This window comes from Chrysochloris asiatica, unplaced genomic scaffold (genome assembly GCF_000296735.1).
Source record: "Chrysochloris asiatica unplaced genomic scaffold, ChrAsi1.0 scaffold00332, whole genome shotgun sequence".
Classification (NCBI taxonomy): Eukaryota; Metazoa; Chordata; class Mammalia; order Afrosoricida; family Chrysochloridae; genus Chrysochloris; species Chrysochloris asiatica.
The window spans coordinates 1,178,762-1,186,038 of record NW_006408850.1 but is presented as its reverse complement, the minus strand read 5'-3'; the positions used below and the strand labels follow the sequence as shown (position 1 = coordinate 1,186,038).

Sequence of the window (7,277 nt, the reverse complement as noted above, 5' to 3'; positions counted from 1 at the left end):
GAAACTACCAGCTGTTCCGCAGGAGAAAGATGAGGTTATCTGCTCCCATAAAGATTTACAGCCTCAGAAACCCTGTACAGGGTTACTGTGAGTTGGAACCGACTCCATGGCACACAACAACAACAACAACAACTTCAGACATATTTTCAGTAGGGAGCAGTCCCTGGAGAAGGACATAATGCTTAGTGAAGTGGAGTTACAGACAGCAAAGGCAAATATTATTATATACCATTACTTATTTATTGTTGTTAGGTGCCATCAAGTCAGTTCTGACTCATAATGACCCTGTATATGGTTTCTGAGGATGGTTGGTGTGTTTGAACTACCAGCCTTGTGATTCAAGCTGACTTTGAAGTCCAGTACTTATCCTACAGCATTGTGCTATAGCTGTCCTTTCATACAGTAAAACAAATAGTTATGAAAACTTCTTAGCCATAACTAAACTCCATGTGGGAATGAGTTATTGGACATGGGAATTAAGACTACAGTCTCTGAAGACAGCTAAGTCAACTGGCATAACAAAGTTCACACACCAAAATATTCTACACTCTACTGTGGTAAGTAGCGACTGGGGTCTTGAAAGCTAGTGAGCAGCCATCTAAGATGCAACTATTTGTCTTTACCTATCCAGAGAATAGAAGAGTGAAGAAAACAATTAATCTAAAGGACTAGTAGACAATCTGAATCATTGCCACCATCACTCTGAGACCAGAAGAACTATACAGTGCCAGGCTACCGCTACTGACCACTCTGATTGAGACCACAGAAAGTCCTGGACAGAGTGGAAAAAATATGGAACAAAATTATAAATTAATGAAAAAACTAAAAACTAGACTTACTGGTCTTATAAAGATGGGTGAAACCCTAACACTGTGACCCCAAGATACATTTCAAATCTGGAATTGAACCCCACCCTTAGGGATCACGTTGGAGTCCAACAACAGACACATTTAAACTGAACAACAGCACTCCTGGAGAACATATTCCTCAGAATAATTAACCATACAAGATCAAAAGATTAGCATTTTTTCAAAAACAAAGCTCAGAATAAAGGAAGGAACAGAAAAAAAGAAGTAATGGAAACTGGGAACCCAGGGAGAAAGAAAAGTATTACATTGAGGGAATTGCAACTAATGTCAAAACAAAATGTGTATAAATTTATTTTGCTCTGTAAACTGTCACGCAAATCACAAAAACAATAAGTAGAATTAAACTATTTTATTTCTTTTATTTTCTACTCTTACTTGTTTCTAGTGCAGTGACCATTAGTGTCTATGTGGAGTATCGCTGGGGCCCTGATGTGGCACTGTCTGATAAACATTGGACTGCTTACCGAAAGATGGGCATTTCAAATCTACCATCCATTCCTTGGAAACCATATACTGGGTCACTATGAGTCAGAACAAACTTGACAGCACTTAATAACAAAAACAACAATGTAGAATATCAACTCGTAATTTCAGAGAAGCAGTTAATTAATTAGGCTAGAAAACCACACAGAACTGGTAACTATGAAAGAGTGGACCCACCTTACTAGTTTTACTCTAATAATTGACAAAAGAAATGATTGATTATTGCCACTAGTCCCTGCCTTGTCTGCTCTGCCTCTTCTGGTTTTCACTGTAAAGGAACAAAGCAAGGCTTCCAGGCAAAAGAATTGAACAATTGACATCACCACTTTATCTCCACTATCAATTGAACAGGCCAAGGACTCACCCAGCCCACATAGGCCAAGTCTTGCTAGTCATTGCCAAAGCACTAATACCCTCTTTTTTTCCTTTCGTACAACTGCGTACTGCTATTCTTTTCATGTTGAGGAAATCGTGTAGCAAAAGTGCTCACTGAAGAGATATTTGCTCAGTCTTCAGTTTCTAACAGTAGAAATTACCTTCAGTGGCTCTTAATGCTTCTGTACTCTTATAGCTGACCCGACACAACCTTTGTAAAACATTTACTATTATACAGTCAGTAGCCAATATATCATTTTGCTCCTTGTCTCTCTGCCCTGACTGTAGATGGCCGTCATCCTTCTGAAACCTGGTCAGTGTGCTTCTAGTCCATAAAATGTGTCTAACTGAAGTCCTAATATTGGACATTCTATTGATAATGTACTCAAAATAACGCCCTTTAAAACAACTTCTTGGATAAATCTTATCATATATAAAGTCAATTGAAATTCCTCCATTATGCATTATGTTCATTCCAGAAACCAAGCATGGATGCCTGATATTTCCCAGTGCATACATCTTGCTATCAGAAGTTTCTATGTAGTCTATGAAGACTATATGTATTGCTCTCCTATTGTAGATGCCAGTGTCCTTTGAATGACCAGAACAAGCAAACAAGTGTGGTTTCTTGCAGGTCGGTACAGCATAACACAGCCATGGGACATATGAATCTCTACATTCACCTGTCTGTCAAAGCGACTAGTTCTACTAGTGGGTTAAATGGTTAATAGCTCCCAAAAGCTATTTCCATGTTCTAATTCCATGAGTCCTGGTGCGGCACTGTAGGATAAGCACTGGACGGCAAAGTTGGCTTGAACTTCTAGATGGGTGGTTCACACTCACCAGCTACTCCTTGGAAACTCTATACAGGGTCACCGTGAGTTGGAACTGACTCAACAGCAGTTAACAACAATAATCCCATGAAAATTCAAAAGTGATATATATGGTAAAAGGGTGAGTGTTACTTGATATGACAAATGCTGAGATTATGTTAAAAATCGCCAGAGAAGGAGTTTATCCTGGATTGTCTGGGTAAATCCTAAATGCAAACACATGTATAAGACAGAGCCAGAGAGCATTTAGAGAAAAGAGGAGGATGCCATGTGTCCACAGAGGCAGAGATTGAAGTAAGGCCACAAGTCAAGGAAAGCCTGGAATCACCAGAAAGTGGGAACAGCTAGCAATAAATGGTCTTGTCCATAGAATCCTTGATTTCACACTCTGGTCTTCAGAACTGTGTGAAGACTAATTTATGTTGCTTTAAACCACCCAGTTTATGATAATGTGTCACAGCATCCTCAGGAATCTATTTATGTAGTCATCATCCTCCCACTTTATCTGTTTAAAAACATTTCTTTTTTTTTTTTGCTTTGAATATTTGGGATCCCTTGCAGTTTCATAAAAATATGATGATTACTTTTTCCATTTCTGCAAAGAAGGCTGTTGGAATTTTGATGGGTACTTCACTGAATCTATAGATTTCTTTGGGTAGTGTTGACATTTTATCAAAATTAAATCTTCAAATCCATGAACAAAGAATGTTCTTTCATTCATTTAGATGGTTCTTCTTTCAGTAATAATTTATATGTTTTAGTATGTAAGTTTTTCACTTGGCTGAATTTATTCTTAGGAATTTTATTATTTTAGATACTATTATAAATGGATTTCCCTAAAGCCCTTTTTAGATTAGACAGTGCTGATGTACAGAAATGAAATGATTTTTGTCTGTTGACCTTGTATTCTATAATTTAAAGAAAAATAATTTATTAGCTTTAATAGGTTTTTTGAAGACTTTCTGTGTTTCGTTTTCTATTATATACAATCATATCATTAACTGGCATGCTTGCATTAACCTTGATTTTTTTTTTAATTAGTTGCTTTATAAAACATTGCAGATGTCGTAATTGTTAACATAGCAATTTACCAAATTGTAGTGAACTGGTGCAGTTTGTGGAGCATGTTTTACAAAGAAAAGGAAGTGCCAAAACCCTGTTAAAGTTGTTCCATTGCAGCCTAGGAGAACAAAGGATAGCTGCTTCTCCACATTTAAACCAAGTATTTAAAATAAGCAAGGTTTCCCTCCCCCATCCAGAGCACTCCATCAGTAGAAATATTCTGATAAATATGAACTTGACAGTCTTTGCACTCAAAAGATGCCTCAGCCTGAGCTGTAGTGGAGGTTTTGGTCATTTATTTGAAAGTATCAAACTAGTGGCTTTTCAGCTGCAGTATCTTTACTCTGAGATAAGCAGTCTTTTTTACAATTTATTTTTAATATCCTCATGCTCAATTTTAAGAAAAAGCTATTTTAATACTAGGTGCACACCACATGCCCTTGCTGAAAACTGCTTTTCTTGACAAGTCATGAAGTAGTTCAAGGAGGTATGGTTAAGGCTGTATTACTGAATGGTGCTGATAAATACTACACAATTTGTCATGTTGCAACCTTGTTTCCAGTTTAGTGACTGCTGTTATAGAATCAGATAGCAACAATGACAACATTATTAGGTTTTTCTTTTTGTTTCTTACTATGCTTTAGTTAGTAACTAAGGCTCCTCATTTTAACCCCTTTGTAACAAGATACAAATTCTATCATTTATACATTGGCACTTAAGAGTCACAAAAGATATTGACTGCCCTTATGAGTGTAGCATTTGGCAGAACTGAAAGGAATTATGGACAACAGAAAGAAGACACCAGGAGAAGATAAGACGTCATCACAGGAATTCTTCAAAGTCTTGTAGATATCCTCCACCATAACCACCTAGTCTGCCAGATGGTCTTTCGTGGTAGCCTTTAATTCCCCTCCAGGAACCACACCTTTCTTCTTCTTTTTTGCTTCCCTTTTCTTTTCTTGCTTCTGTTTTTCACTGCAAAGCACAGTCAATAAATTTATAATCTTTTTTAAGTCACCAATTTCTGATAAAATACACATATCTCAAACTAAGGTTTCCCAAAAGCTGGCAAAATGTAGTGACTGTTCATATTGTGCAATTTTATACTTCTGTAAATTCCCAAACTCTGTGCATTCATCTCTTGAAGATGGATTCATAACATCTATTCCATAAACTGCATTATTAACACCAAATTTTTTTTTATTAATTCAAGGTCTCCTCTTCCGGTAATTTCTTTAGTCACTGTTTGTCTACTAGTTGTTCTTTTGCTGTTAGTGCTTTAGGTTCTTCTAATCTCTCTTCTCTCCTCTCTCTCTCTCTCTCTCTCTCTCTCTCTCTCTCTCTTTAATTCCCTTTAGGTATTTTATTTACTGATACATGAAAGACATTCAGTAAATATTTGCTCAATGAATAAAGAAAGTACTTTGATGATAAAGTTGGTCACCATTGATTTACCTGATCTGTTACTATTAGTTAGAATTCATGGCAGTAGGTTTGCTTTGTCTCTTTTGCTTTTTTTTTTTCTTTCAGTTTTTATTGTTATTTATGTGGGTTTACGGGAACATATCAGTTTTACATTCATCTTATTGTATTTAATTTCATTGAAATGATTACAATCCCCTCCATGCATCATCAAACAACCAAAGGGTACACCCCACAGGCCTGCCCCCCAGCTGTCAGCACACAGTCCCTCTCCCTCCCTGAGTCCAGTGTCCCCAGCTGCTCCATCTGTCCATTTCATCATCTCTGCCTCCATTTCTGGCATCACTGCTTCTCTGGGTAGGGTCCCACACTCCGCTCTTCTCACTTGATGGTCCCAGGGACCTCCACTCCTGGACTGCAAAATCAGTAACTCCCTTCCTTTTGTTATAAAACATCTACCTTTACATTTCCAACCCTCACAGTCAGTCCTGATAGCAATTATTTACTATTGTACCACAGGAGTCTTATCCCCATATCTCCTTTCATTAGCCCCATCCTAATAGGTTGGAAACCATTCAGTGGAGATTCTACCTACCCTTGCCCCCATCTGAAATTAGGCTCCCTCTTGAAAGCTTGTAAGCCAGTCACTTCTTGCCTTTGTAGCTTCCCACCCCCCATTTTGGGTACCAATGTCTAAGTTGCCCATCCCTGTCGACCCTGTGTACCGAGGGGGTGGGAGTGATGCTCACTGTAAAGATTTGTTCCCTTTTTTGAGCTACTAGATAATGGCATCAATGTGGTGGTGGTAGTGAGGTTGGCCCAGGATCAGACATTATTTTGTTCTGCTGTGCATGGGGTCGCTATGAGTCGGTTCTGACTCAATGGCACCTGATAACAACAAGAAGACAATAAGTATAGATAAAGTACATCAAATTTGAGCTGGTTACTCTTTTTTTCCCTCTTTTTTCTTCTTCTAGTCGAATTCTAATCATCCAGCCATTGAAGCTAGGTAAAGTGGGTACAATCTGCAAGTATGGGTGTTCTTGTCCATCTCCCCTCACTTCATATCAGCTGGACGCTTTGCTCTCCACTGTAGTCTTCTGTGGCCATGTCACTGCCTTTGGGCCCAAGAGTCTCAAGTCTTGCCATACTTCTGGCCAACAAGTTCTCCACCCAGGTTCACAGGAGTTTATTGAATGTGGCTGGACTTAGCTCCCAACTTCATTGCTGTTTTTCCCCCTCTTCGCTTATCATTGACCAATGTGGTCATAAGCCAGACCACATGCCTGCTCATGTATTCCCCTTGAGTCTTAGTCTTGGAAGGGCGTTTGTCCTGAGGGGACACAACCACTTGCCTTGATGGCTCCCGGTTGAACAGCTTGCTTGTTTTTGTAGTAGTCAATCAGATTGCCATTATTGTTTTTGAGTTTTCCTGCCAGTCTTTCTTTTATGAAAAAAAGACTGGCAGGAAATTCTTGAAAGCCGTTCTTCTAGCAGCTCCAGGCTGGTCTACTTGTTCTTTCAAGTGGACATTTCCCACCACAGAGGATTCTGGATGGGGTTCAGGATTCCACCTATGGTCTTACGTAATGCAGAGGCTCCGCAGGAAGCCACTTTCACTGGGAAACTTTTAGCCCCCTTTAAGGTATTCCAACCAGTTATAGGCTGAAGATGGATTTACAAGGTTTTTATTGTGATGTTTCTGGCTATTCCTTTCTCTCCCCCTCAAGTGTCTATTTTACAATGTTTGGCAAGGGAAACCAAGATTCTAAAGACAGCCAAGCATCTTAACATTATTCCTCTCTTTTATCCATTCAAACCATGACTCAATTCCTGTATCCCAGAGCCCTGTTGTTCCAAAGTTGTGCATACATCATCATTTACCTCTGACCAACTCAGCCCATGCAAACCTGCCTAATTGTTCTCTCATCAGTCTTGTTCTTCCATTCCCTTCCCCCTTCTTGTGTATTGTCCTCCCTGACACCCAAAACCCAAGCTATTCTGGGTCTATTCCCTACCCTGTACTCTGTATTCCCCTCCCTCCTACCCTTCACCTCATCCCATACATACCAGTGATCAGCAAATATATATATTTCGCCCCCATTTAAGGGTGGGTTCTTTTTCTTAATCTTTTACAAAAATAGTCCTACACAGTATTTCTCCTTTTGTGACTGACAAATTTTACTCAGCATAATGTCCTCAAGGTTCATCCATGCTATGCAGTGGCTTGCAG

At 39.0% G+C, this 7,277-nt stretch overlaps 1 pseudogene; it reads right to left on the bottom strand.

The window, feature by feature from the left end:
• Positions 1-4,444: 4,444 nt before the first annotated feature.
• Positions 4,445-7,277, bottom strand: part of LOC102833757 — a 12,493-nt pseudogene continuing 9,660 nt past the window's right edge.